General features: G+C 30.4%; 1 pseudogene; it reads left to right on the plus strand.

Moving 5' to 3' along the window:
* The first annotated feature begins 3,264 nt into the window (after nt 1-3,264).
* LOC107929623 (telomere repeat-binding protein 3-like) lies at nt 3,265-7,283 on the plus strand (annotated as a pseudogene).
* Nucleotides 7,284-15,121: the final 7,838 nt, after the last annotated feature.

Below are 15,121 nucleotides of genomic sequence, written 5' to 3' on the forward strand. Positions count from 1 at the left end.
ATAAAACGAAATGAAATCAAGTGTAAAGGGATCTTTTTTTTTTCTAGCAATATACATGCATATTGAATAAAGAAGCAACCAAAAAATTCAAAGGTGATTAGAGAGTTTCTTCCTCTAATTTTCAGATTTGATTTCTTTTCTAAATGTTTTAGTTTTTTCCTTCTCTTTCGGATGATCGACCACCGAGATCTATAGTGGTGCGACGGCGCTCCATCATCTCCCTTAGGCTGCGCCGAAACCCTAGCAAGGGGTATTCAGTTTGTGGCTTGCAAAAATGGCAGATAGCCATTCATTTTTCTGTGATTTTAATAACCAAACAAAATGGTGCCGTTTAAAGGGATAAAGATCCGTGCGTTGGCCTGATAAGCAAGTCGGATCCGCGCCCTTGTGTTTGAATCGGGAAAGTACGCGCTAGATCCTTCCTTCCGCGCGAGTACTCAATTACGCCTAATTTGTTTTGCCTTGTTTTTTAATTTGGCTCTTTAATTCGTGCATGTTTTCACTTTAGTCCATGATACAGTGCTGCGTTTTGGACTCGGTGGATATTTTCAATTATAGTCCCCATATATTTTCGCGCATCGCACATTGGTCCTCATTTTATTATCAGCAGTTTTATTTTATTTGTAAATTATCCTTTTTATTTTAATTTGATTTCAATTAGGTTTTTTAGATTCATTTTATGTTTTTTTTTAATTCATGTTTATTTATTTGTATTAATTGTATCATTTGCATTATTTGCTTACTTATTTATTGTAATTTGGGTAATTGCGTTTTCACATGCTGTATATTATTTTATGTAAATGTTTTTATACATTATTATACATATATAACAAAATTAGCTTTATTCTATGAATATTATTAACATTATATTAACATACATATAACCGTTTTTGAATTTATTCACATATTTATATATATATATATTTGTTGTTTAAAAGAAAATCACATGTTTTATACATTATTTAAATTATTATACATATACGTAAACATTAGTACATAAATTCAATCCATATACATTACTAAATCCATATATTATATGCCTATAGTCTTCTTTGTACATATAAGTATGTTTTCAAGTCTATTATATATATAATTTATAATAAAATTAGTTTAATCTTAAATGCATTATTAAGTGCATGTTCTTTTTAAAAATAATTATTTCTAAATCTATTTTTATATATGCATGTTTTGTGAATCAATTATGTGTACTATATCTTATCACGTATGTTATTATTCTTTCATATTTTATATATTATTTAAGTTATTATGTATATTGTCAATTTTTAAAATGAATTTGTGTTTAAAATATTTTGCATATAATTTGATTCAAACTTTTATTCTATAATATCTATTTCAATAAATATATATCCTTAGTTTTTAAGCAAATTTGTCAATTTATATATTATATATATATATTATGTGTTCATTAATTCATCATTACTTTGAAAATGTCTTATACCATATTGACTTCAAATTTACATTTTATTTTGTACATGTTTGTGGATCATTTATATTGTGCCATATTTATTGTTGATGTATATCATTTAGTCATTGTTTTATTCATTATATTAATTATTCTCCATCCATGATTAAGAATTTGGTTACATTTTACTTAGAATAGTTGCACATAATTGTTAGATTTATTAATTGTGGTTTATTGTACTATATGTGTGCATATTATTTCATGTTTATTAATCCTTTTCTATACAAATGTTTCATTACAATGCATTAAGTATTCCATCTATTTTAAAACAAATAAATGTGTTTGGAGCTAATTTTCAATTCTCCTTACTATTCAAAAATTCAGAAATAAGGCAATATCCAATATTTAGGAATTCGGGAAATCGTACCCTACCGTGCTGGGTATGATTTTTCGGTGAACTAAATATTTGGATATCCTTTTATAAATTTTAGAGTACGAGTTTTTGAAAGTTAAAAATCAATCATATTTTTGAAGGTATAAAGAATCGTATCCAATCGTGCTGGGTATGATGCTGCATATCTTTGAAACGAGAGAATTTTGACGGTTAACTTGAACTATTCACACATTTTAAAGAACCATCTTTGAAAGATCTTTTGTAAAATCTTTGATATAAGGATAGCATCGAATCAATTTGGTACCAATTTTTGAGCGTAATGAGGATACTAACCCTTCCTTATGCGTAACCGACTCCTGAACCCTCTTTTTTTTTTGATTTTACGTGAACCAAAATTGTTTTTAATGGAACAAAACGTTTTAGTAGGTGGCCCAATCATACCTAAACCAAGAGATTGGTGGCGGCTCCACATGTTGTCTAAAAGTCGATTCCTGTTTTTTTTCAAATAAGAAAATGGTTTCGACAATAATGACTAGTTTTAACAAATGGGAAACATAGAAAAAAATAGATGGAAAATAAAGAAAAAAAAAGAAAAGTTAAAAAAAGAACATAAAAGAAAAAAATTAAAGTGCTCAAAACGAAAAAATGTGGGGACCAATTATAAAAATTAATCTAAAATTTTTGTTTGAAATGATTATTTATCGTGCCATGTCAGCTTACGGTTACACCGTTAACAACAATTAATGGCTCAGTGACTAAAACATTACAACGCAATTACGTAAACGACTAAAATATAATTTGAGACAAACAAAAGTGACTATTTTAAAAATTTACCCTTAAAATATTCCATACAAATTACTTCTTACAATATTAACATCTAACGGAAAATATGGGTCTTAAAACATTATTTCAATTTTTATTAATGAAAAATAAATATCATAAACTTTTCTTTTTCTAAAATCATGATTGGTCCACGTGGAAGTGCTATCTGATTTTTAGATTCAAAGAGGAATTAAGAACCGCTCACAACTAGAACGAAGGGGAGGGGCTTTAGTTACCTTCTATTGCCGGTAAACCATCTCTAATTCACCGGTCGATCCGGTTTTGTGGTCAAAGTTATATGGGTTTAAGCACTTTGTCTTCTATTTATTTATTTTCTTGGTGGGTTTTCTTTAAGGGGTTTTTGTCTGAAAATTTCTTCACCATCCGAAACCACTTAAATCTTAAAAAAAAAATGGATCTTGTTTCAATGAATTTCAATAGAATTAAGTTTGGGATTTTTTGAAATCCCTTATCTATGTTTCTCAATTATTTTTTCAAGGACTTTTCTCAGGAAAATTTTCATTTTTTTAAAAAAAAAATTCTTTTCTGTATATATGTATATTGAGATTTAAGAAACTGGACATCATTTCAATTTAAAAGGTGAGCTATTGGTTTTTATTTTTACTTGAATTCTTGGTTTCTTCCTTTTTTCGTGGGAGTGAGTTCTTTTATTCCATTGAATTATGCCAAATGATGAAGCAAATTGTGTTTTTCACAAGTGAATTTCGATTTCAACTGCTTTTGGATCGAGATCTGTTCTGGGTTTTGTCTTTGGATTTAAAACTCGAGGTCAATTTCGAACTCTATGGGATTTTGTTGTGTGTTTAATGATTCAAGTTCTCGATTGACTTGGAGAGTTTTTCAAGCAATTTAATGCTACTTTAGTAAATTAATTTTAACGGAATTTTGATTTTTTTTAATCAAAGTTAACGCAACTATGATCTTCTCTTGTGTACTCTTTTGGGTTTTGATATCTGAACTGATTGGTTCATTCGTTTAATTTTATTTTTAAACTCTGGCAATTTGATTTCAGTTTTCTTTAATTTTGTTTTCTGGGGTTTATGTTTTTCTTCTCCTCTTCTAGATCTGCTGATCTGATTATTCATTGACAAAGACAAATAATTTGATTCCTTTCTGTAAACTAATGATAAGGTTTTTGCGATTATCTTTGTAATTGTGCTGATATATGCTCTGTTTTTCATTTTTGGATTGGCTTACATACAGAGAATTTGAATCTGGAGAGATTAAATTATCTTTCTGATTGATGAGTTGGATTGTCATACATGCCTGAGATATGGTGTTTAAGAAGAGGTTAGATTATGGATTTAATGCCTTTAGTGTCTCGAATGTACGTCGAGCCCCTCGATCGATTCGGGTATGCCTTTTTTGTATCATTTAAGGATTTTCTTTTGATTTTCTGCTAGCTTTGATCATGTTGAATTTTGTTCCAGCTTGATTAATAAAATGATGGGTTTTTTTTTCTGGGGTTTCAGAAGAGGGACCGGACTAAGAGGGTGGTTGAAGATAGTCGAATATGCGCATTTGAATTGTTAGCTTCTTTAGCTGGGAAGCTACTGGAGGAGGGTGAAAGCTTTGCTTCTAGCAATGCATCTGCAGGACATGATCATGTTTCTGTAGTCAAAGATGTTGAACTGGAAACTCAATACGATGATAAACCGTTGAAAACTGAATGCGTCGAGCATGTAAGCTGTGATGCGAGTGTTGTTACCTCTGATTGGACCACTGAAAACAGTGACAATTCGAAGGAACCTAAACATTCTGAAAACAATGCTATTCTGGAACCTACTTTGACAAAGGCGCCTCCTGCTTGCTCAGAGAAAATTAATGATGATTTAATGTATACAATTCGGAAATGCAATGTAGGATATGGGAGCTTTACTGGTAATTTAGATGGTTGCTCCCCTGATTTTGGGGATTTGTGTGATGATATCAGTGAGAATGGTGTTAAACGAGAGGTAGAGGCTAATAATTGCCTCACAATGGATCCATTAGAATTGTCTATGACATTTCCTTCACCCATTAATTCTGATAGAGATGTCAAATTGCCATCGCATAGTGATTCTGTTCCTAATGCTTCTTTTTCAAGGCATAGGAATGATATTAAGTTAGGTAGTAGAGATGATGATGAAAAATTTTCTAGGTTTAATAAACTTAGCAACAGGTTTAAGGTTTCTAGGCCTGCAACACTTATCGAAGACTGAAGAAGAAGGAAGTTTCTAACATCCAAATACTGGAAAGCCGCTCCAAAGTTGAAGGATTTTGAAGATTCTCAAGCTGGTAAGTGTTTCGAATGGTTTTAGAGTTCATAGCATGCTTCTTTGTATATTTGCCGTTTGTAACTGTAGTTCATTTAAGTCTTACATTGATGTTCATGAATTATCCTCTTGGTGATTTTGTGTTTCTTTATATTTCTAGATGGAGGAATAAAGGCTCTACATCGCAAGCAGAAGACATACTATAACTATGACAAATGTCAATATGACACACTTTATAAAAGGAGGAAGTTCTTTGACTGTAGCTCAATAGTAACTTCTGATGGGGGGATCGGTAATGAAAATGTTTCTAATTCACCTGAGAAAGTTACGAACAAAAATAAGTGCCGCTCGGTGGCAATGTCGCATGGAGGTGCTTTCCTACTGCAATTATCTTATAATTTATAGGTTTCAAGATTGAGATGTCAACTGTTCTCACTAAACTATTTTGTTCTGCTGTGTAGCATGTGAGATAGCCTCCTTGCTTACAGGTCATCAAGCATCCCATAAGTCTGATGATTCTCATGGTATGAACATTTTTTATGTGTTGTTGCAAATTACTCGAGGTTTTGTGGAATGTCTTACTCATGCTTTGTTTTTTTGTACAGTGAAACTCAGCATTAAGTCCTTTAGGATACCAGAACTTTATATCGAGGTGCCGGAAACTGCAACTGTTGGTTCATTGAAGGTATTGAAATGCTGTGTTATTATATTTTTCATTTAATTAATGCAAAACTTCTAATATTAGTGATACTTAAATGTGAGTAGAGGACTGTAATGGAGGCAGTGACTGCCTTACTTGGAGGTAGAATCCATGTTGGGGTACTCCTTCAAGAGAAGAAAGTGAGAGATGACAGTCGAACTCTATTACAAACCGGTATTTCATCTGAAGATAATTTGGATGCTCTGGGTTTCACTTTGGAGCCTGGTCCCGTGATAGGTCCTCGACCTATATTCTCCGAAGAACCCCCTCTACAGTTGCCGCGTGGCTCTGCCCCTCAAAATTTAACAAGGTGTTTTTTTTTTTTTTGTTCCATGATAGGTTGTGATACATCTTTGTTGGTTTAAATCTCATTGTTTCGTGTGTATACATTATGAGTTACTTGTATCTTCGATTAATTAGTGCTTTTTTTCCAGCTCTTTAGTAGTCACACCAGCCTTAGATACGGGGATTCCAGCTGCCACACCTGACCCACCTTTACTGACCAATTCAGCAAAACCTGTGGATAGTAATTATGAACACGTTTCGTCCCAAACTGACATGCTAACCGATCAAAATCTGTCAGAGTCTAGAGCTCTGGTTCCAGTTCCAGCGATGAATGTCGAGGCACTAGCTGTTGTCCCTGTCAACCAGAAAATTCGGAAATCTGAGCTTGCACAGCGTAGAACCAGGAGGCCATTTTCCGTGTCAGAAGTAGAAGCATTGGTACAGGCCGTTGAGGAGCTCGGAACCGGAAGGTATAAAAGCAATTGTTTCTCTTGTTTCGATTGGCTCATTGAAGAGGATGCAGCTTAAAATGATATCAAGAATTTGAAATCATTCTTCTTCCGGCATCTGCAGGTGGCGGGATGTTAAATTGCGAGCTTTTGAGAATGCTGACCATCGAACTTATGTGGATCTGAAGGTAAAAGCCTTTTCCCTTTTAACTATTTGGCTTGTTATGAAGAGGAAATCGATGATGAACAGGAATCACCATGAATGGTAACCAATATGGCAGATTCCGGGGGCATCATTCGGAAAGTAAAAAATGAGCTGGGAGATAATAAGTTGCTATATCGATTCACTAATCTCTTCTCTTAATGTGTTTTACACAACTGGTATATCTTGTCAGAAGTAGTCACATTGGCTGTTACTAAACTATGTCACTGTTGTCACCAGGATAAATGGAAAACATTGGTTCACACAGCAAAAATTTCGCCGCAGCAAAGACGGGGGGAACCGGTACCCGAAGAACTATTGGATCGGGTCATGGCTGCTCATGCTGACTGGTCTCAGCATCAAGCCAAACAACAAGGTAAGCATCATCCTGGAACTTTGAGAATTACCGACTCCCAAGCTTACAGAGACGGAGTTGTGGTCGCCATTCCGACCATTACGATGTAAAACAAGAAGAAAAGGGTAAAATAACAAATGACAAAGAACAGGGGAAAAAAGAAAGAACATGTACAAATTGATTCAGGTTTTATGTAATATTTTCACACTCAACTTTGATTCTTTTCCAGCTTACAAATCATGGAGCCATTGGCATTTATGTAAATGATTGGATAAAACATGGTCCTTAAATTCATTTCATTTTCAATTTGTAATTCATATCATTGAAGTGAGAAAATAGAAATAAAAAAAAAAATAGAATATTTCAGTTCTTTTTAAGTTTTTCTGGAATCATTGTGCAGCTTTATTGCTATATTTTTATTTTTATTTTCCATTTACCTGTTTTTAGTGTAAAATCTTTTGAATGCATAGAAAAACTTTAAAATATTTATTTCATATTTATGTCTGTATTAAAGATTTTTGTGTCACCCTTAAATTAAAATTTGAGTATAATTTTTCTTCCGTTCTGTTGATATACATTTCATATTCATACATTCCTCATTTATATAGTATATCGAGTTGGATAAAATTTTATGTGATTTAATAAATAGAATAGGAATTCAATTTCATCATTATTAGATCGATTCGTATGATTCGATGAAGAATGAGTTTTTTTAAAAAATGGAAAATTCAAAATACTCAAAGAAGAAAATGGGGAAATGTCTACAACACCTAGGTTGAATCGGATGCAATTTGAAGGATTTTGTGAGGAAATGTCTACATATTTTCAAGATAAGAACGAGGAAAATTTTCTGAAAAGGTTTAACTTTATTCCCTAATATTTTTAATCTTTTAAGAAATTTTTTTTTTGGTGTTTTTAAAGATTAAAGGTCAAATTGATAAAAATTATAAAGGATGAGGACTATAAAAGTTATTCTGCTTTTTAAATAATTGTCACGTTAACAATTAAAGGTAAAATGGGTCGGAAATTAATGAAAGGGCTAAAATTTTTGAATAAAAGAATATATAAGAACTCAATGTTTCAAAATTAAAGTATAAAAATTTTAAAAGAATATAAAGACTTCACACATATTTAAACCCAGGTTTGACCTCCAAATCCAAAATCCATTTTAGACATAAATGGAATGTAAACAAAAGATGTGGGGATAAAAAGCAAGTCTTAATAGTTGCAGTTGCCTGCACTGCACGTAACGCCATGTGAGACTGAGTGAAGCAAATGGGCAGAGAAGAGAAGAGTCGTAGGAACAGGTAGTACTAGTAGATGAAATTTCTTATGCTCTTCAATTTCTATATATTATTATTGCATAATTGGCACAGAAAAAATGTAGTTAAGTATGACTTGTGACTAAAAAAAATTACCAACATAAGAAAAATGATATAATTTTGGTACCAATTTGAGAGTTAAGCCCTATTATTAGCTAGGAATACAACATTTCTATATGGGGTTTGAATTTTAATTTTTTTATATATTTTTTTATTTGTATTCTTCATGTCCATTTTACAGTTCATATTTAAGGTTCATGGTTGCTTCTCTCAATAATATTGTCTCTAAGGTTCAAACTTATACTCCCTTTGGGGATACAATATTCCTTATCATTGCACCCAACACTTACTGGTATATATATTTATTATTGTTATTGTTAATATTATTCATTAACTTTAACTTTTTTATTTTAAATAACATCTTATTAAATAAAAATTGTTAGTCTTAATTTGCTCTTTGTATTAACGCGATTTAGAAACATTCCTACTCTGTGGAGCCTCGCATAATGAATGGTTTATTCAACAATTAATTAAAAAAATCTATTGGCCTAATTTACCCTTACACAAGAAACAAGTAAAACCCTAATAGATAGTCTAAACTTATTACAACTACTCACCTAAATAATCTCAATTACAATGAAATATAATCTCTTCAAGAAAGCCTTAAAAACTAAGTGCAAAATTCAAACAAAAGCCTAACAAATATATCAACACTCTTCAAAAGGTTTGTTGAATCAAGCATATGTGCTGCCTATTTATATACAAAATATTGCAGTTCCCCTTAGCAGATTTTGTAAAGATATAAGTTCATCAAATTAGTGCATAATAATCTTAGATAAATACCTTCAAATTTATTCGAAGATAAAACTTTATAAACCAAGAAAATTCAGTAGATAAATTATAAGAATAAAGGCTTAAAGGATAAGAATAAAGATAAACCTTATATGATAAAGACATGTCGATCACTAAGCTCTAAGCAGCCAAATTCGATTATCATTACTTTGAACGTATTAAAACATGTTTTGAGAATCATTTGCTTATAGAGAAACTGATCATAGAGATCAAAATAGACTATTGTCCAAAAATTTATGTGAACATTTGTTTATACATGAGAGTAACAAATTGTTTCAACATGAGGTAAAACATTAGCAATTGAATAACTAAAGTACGAACAAAAATCAAGTGCATCATTCATGATGAGTTGATGAGTTCATGAGTATGACACTTTATTTGTATTCCTTTCAACATGATTTATTTTGTCTTCTTTAAAATTTTAAATTTATTCCTTTCTTCATCCACCGAAGGTCCAATGGTTGAGTTCTTCATTGCATGAAGTTCTTCATCCTCCAGCAAAATGTGTGGCAGTCCAAATTAGCTACCAAAGTGCTTGGCTTATATTGTTCGCTTTCACCATTTATGTTGATTTATAATTTTGCAATAAGTCTTTTCTTTTGACACCATTTAATTTCCAACATTAGCTCTTGTTCTGCATCTTCCACGGAGGACTTACAAATTTCATCGAAACTCATCTATATTCTTGATTCTTCTTCAATCATGGATGATATATAATTATCAATGTTGTCAGCAACCTGATTTAAAGGTGTTAGAATTTCCCTTCCAGTTAAATAACTTTCATTGTATCTTATGGTCGAAAAATTAGAATAGATTGTTTTAAGCATGTCCTTTCTTGGGCCGGGTCACTTGGAAATTGATTGGGAATTTCAACCTTTAAGCATCGTCCTTATCTCTAGAAATAACATCACACTAAGAACTCATTTATTGAAGTCTACCCTTTTTCTCTTTTAAATCAATTTGTCTAATGCGCTCATTAACGTGTTCTTTGAAAGCGTAAAAACTCGACAATCATCTCATATATAGGACATATCAATGCATGCATCTACGATATCTATATCCCTCAGAATTATCGGTTGTTGATTCGATAAATGGAAATTGAATTTCATTACTCATGGGTTTTCTAAAATGGATAAGAAACTCGAATATTCTCTAACATGCATCAGACGGTCCAATATATCTGCAGCTTAAATAGGTTCTCGTTTCATCCACAACAACATTATTATCGTCATTTTTTCTTTCAATGACTATCATTTAAGAGCACAACTGGTCTATAATGTCCTTTGCTATGTATTTAAACAAATACTTGATTGCACACTACTTTGCATTTATGTGAGATTCATGCCTTAGCAAAAGGTCTTTATTGTATGGAATAGGGATGAGTAATCAGTTAAAATATCAGTTTGCTTAGTTATTTATATTTAACCAATATTAATTTAATTTAATCGAATCGACCAATCGATCAATCGACTTAATGTCTCATAATCAAATTAATTTAATGGCATTAAGCTTAACCAAATCAACATTGCAGCAAGGGGTTCAGAAAATAAAGCAATCCACTTCCCCATTTTGTCTTTAAGAACACCACCACAACCGGCTTGACATAAATATCCTCTCGAGGCATCGTCAACATTAACTTTGAGATATCCCACTGCAGGAGGTGACCATTGAACATTAGAACACTTATTATTTGAACAAGAAGAGTGCAAGCAAGCATAGGGATCTTCCCACCACATAGCCTTACAAATAGATCATGTTACTAATGAAGCTTTTATCCAAAATAAGGACCTAAGCTTAATCAGAAAAATAATTTCATCAAATGTTTTCTCCTTGTTCTTAAACACTTGTTCATTTCGTGCCAAAGCGACCACAAACTCGCCACACAACAAGTCAGCCACCAATGCCTTGAAGTACCCGAAAGTGGAAAATGAAAGCATTCCTCCATAAATATTCGTAGAGACCTTTTGGTAAACAGCCATAAAAACCCCACCATGCCCAGATTTTGTACCAAACACGTCTCACCAAAGAAGACGAAAATAATACATGATTCTAGTCTCGGTCTCCTTGCCACACCAATTACACATACTTGGATCAAATCGAAATGTATACCTCTTAGTTGTTTCTTAAGCCACAAATTAGAATTCCCCTTTTCTTTCATCATGTACCTAGCTTTGTTTTACACAAGTACAATAATTGTAAGCCGTAATTTTGTAGATGGTTTAGACAGCTGCCCAGAAATTCAGCTGACGTTGCTAGATTTACATATGAAATTCCAAGCACCATTGGCAAATGGCAACCCTTATTCTACCTTCTCCAAATAGAAAACCCAAACATTTCTCAGCCCTACTCCTCCTATACCCCCCTAAATTCTTTTACCTGCCATCTTTCTTTTCTTCCAACTTAACACGCTACCCATCCATGTCCTCTTTCTTTGCTTCTAACGTTCTTAGTCCTCTCTTTATCCACCACAAATACATCTCTTTATTTCTCTTAATACGAGAAAAGCATGTTGTGTTAATTAGTGTTCAAATTTCATTGTATAAATGTCAAGCAAAACATATGAGAAAAACAAAGAAGGATTTGTAGGAAGACGTGTTTCCCAATGCCACTTGAAATGACATCTTATCAAGGAGAGACGATCGAGAGAAACTGAGTAAAAGGATTGCTTTTATTAATTACTTGGATTTGGGTGTGGTTGAGTTAAGGGAATCTAAGTGATGGAGATGACAGCTTTTTTGAAAACCTAATAACTGTGGCCTGTGGGGTTCTTGTGGATCGAGGTAAACAAACCACTTGCATTATATTTCCCTTTTAGTCATCTCCCTTTTTTATGTTATTTAATTTCTCTTTACCATGAATTCTCTAATTCGTCTAATTATATAAATAAAAAGATTTGTTTAATTCTAGTAAGTATCACTGTATTGATGGAGGACGTGATCACATGCTCGAATATATATATAATAATGATATTGTTGATGGCGATCAATGTTTTGTGATGTTTATCGATGATGATGCCATGCAAAGCACAACGTCTTATGTAAGGTCCATAGAAATAGGGTTAATATATCATTTGGTATTTATATTTAGTTTTATGTTTAATTTGATACTTGAATCTTTTTTCTTAATTTGGTACTTAACTTTGACTTCAATGTTCAATTTGATACTTAAGCTAAACATCACGTGGTTTGATAAATATTTAACACGCATGCTTTAATAAAAAACATAAATACCTCTAAAAGTGTTAAAAAAAAAAACACACCCAATAAACACTTAATTGACAACAAACACCACCTGAACGACAACTCCTTACGATAGCTCATATGGTAATTGCAAAACAAGAACGTCCTTCCCAAAACAACACCTTCAACAGTATTCAAGAGCTCAAATCTTAAAAAGTTTATTCCTACTAATGTGATCACCATATCAATCCATACAATGGTAGCATAAGAACTTCCAATCCAAAAAGTAAATCACCAAGCCAAAATACAAAGAGATGTAACTACAGCAATTAAGTAATAAGCCCATAAAAATTATTCAATTTCTAATAGCATACCCGACAAAAGTAAATTCAAGTACAAAATTAAATATTAAAATTAAATTTAAATATTTATCTGAGATAAAAAAAATTAAATATTAAATTAAACATTAAAATTAAATTCAAATATTAAATTAAATATAAATACCAGCGTGTTAATACACCATCAAGTAAGATGGTGATATTAAAACAATTATAACTAAAGGATTTGATCCAGGCAAATAGTTCCATGTTGATTTGATGCATTTATTTACTCGTCGAAGAAAAGGTCATATAAGCTTGTCAGGTGATGGATGAGATCAGTGAGGTACATTTTCTTTTCTCTTCGAAATATGAGCTGCTCAAATTAGGGCTCCACTTTCCACAAAGGAAAACAAGTTCAAAGGACTTCACGATGTGTTCCCAAGCTTTTCAGTTTATACAATGAATAAATTCACCTTTGATTTGTGCAATTAATATATTATTATTATATTAGAAGAAAAAATATTAAATTTACATATAAATTTTAATTTAATTATATATATTTAAATAAATAAATAAATATATTTATTTTTATATTAAATTAATATAATTGTTTGTATATGTAATATATCAACATAAAATTATACTAATTCGATAATGATGTTATTGATTTACGAATTAAATCAAATCAACATTTTTTTCTTACAAAATGTATAGATGGATAATTATTTCAGAGGTTAAAATATGTTTTAAGTTTATGTAGTTTTTTTACATTTGAAATTTAGTCCTATTTTAATCTTTAGGAATTTATTCCTTATACTTTTTGAATTTCAAAATTCAAATATGATTGTTAATGTTGTTAAATTTTTTTCCTTAAGTTCACTAGTAAATAAAAAATACTTACTGGATTGTCTGATTGACTTACATTTTTAAATATAAAAAGTAGAATGATTAAATTCTTAAAAGGTTAAATTTTGCTATTAGTCTCTGTGTTTTGCAAAAGTTGTGGAATTAATCCATGTACTTTTATTTGGTCATTTTTAGACCCTATACTTTCTAAATTTTAAAATTTTCAATCCTCACCAAACAATAACTGTTAAATTTGTCAAGCAAAGTTCTGTTATTTCCAAAATATGATGCTCAAAGTATATTATCATACGTCCAATATCATGTCAACTTATTATTTCCACCTATTCTTCACCAAAAATCCAGTTAATGGATTAACGACTATAATTTGCATCAAGACTAAAATTTTAAAATTCGAAAAGTACAGGGGCTTAGAATGATCCAATTAGAGAAAATGGACTAAATTTATAGTTGTATGTATGGTACAGGACTAGCAATTGAATTTAACAAAACGAATTTAACTATTGTTGTTTGGCTCAGTACAAAATTTTCAAAATTTGAAAAGTAAATGAACTAAAATTGATCAATTTGAAAAACACAAGGACCAAAATTGATCAAATAAAAATTTAAGGACTAAATCCATAACTTTTAAAAATATTTTATATTAAAAATATAAATATTTAAGGAGAGACATATCACAATTTTTTAAGATTATTTTTGAAATAAAAAAGTATAATGATGTGCATATACTAACTCTTATTTTAAGGGTTATTTTCTTTTTAAAGAAAAAAAAATTATTTGGCTTGGTGAGATTTGGTGGACCATTTGGTGCTTATGTTACTTTTTGGATAATATATATAATTATTTATGTATAAATTAAAAAGTTGATTAAAAATAATTTTTTATTTGGTATTTATATTTTTATAAAATATTTAATACATTACATGTATTTTAAAAATATTCAATGTAATATCTGAATTATTAATATATGTTTTTATTACGGTACCCGATGTTAACATTATTAGTGAACTGCTAAACTAGTTAATAAAAATTCGACATGTAAATTTTTTCTTCTAAATTACCAATTTTATATGAATAATATAACATTTTATAAAAAATTAAATTAAATTAAAAAGAAAATAATTAAACATACGATTAATAAAAAAGTAAATATTAGATTTACATAAGTAAAAAAAATCGTCTTCTCCATTTAAATAAATGGTCATATTCTTTAATGAGTTTTCCATTTGAAATAATAAATATTTAAATAACATTTTTTTATCCATGCATATGTACTTTCATGTATGTTCAGTATTAATTTATTTCTTTTTTTATTAATTATAAGTTTAATTATTTATTTTTAATTTTATTTAATTTATTTTTTCACGTAATATTATATTATTCATGTAGATTTGATGATTTGGAAAAGATAATTTTATGTGCCAAATTTTTAATAGCTGATTTAGCAATTTACTACGGGTGTTAACATCATGTACCCTAATAAAACACAAATTGATAGTTAATGTACTACATTGAACATTTTTAAAGTACAAATATCATATCGGACATTTTATGAAAATATAAATATCATAATAAAAGATATTAATTATTTAAGTACAAATATGGCATTTAACATTTTATTAAATTATTAAATATGACATTATCCAGAAAACTAAAAAAATTTATTTGGGTGTTACAT

This window comes from Gossypium hirsutum, chromosome A13 (genome assembly GCF_007990345.1).
Source record: "Gossypium hirsutum isolate 1008001.06 chromosome A13, Gossypium_hirsutum_v2.1, whole genome shotgun sequence".
In the NCBI taxonomy this organism is placed as follows: Eukaryota; Viridiplantae; Streptophyta; class Magnoliopsida; order Malvales; family Malvaceae; genus Gossypium; species Gossypium hirsutum.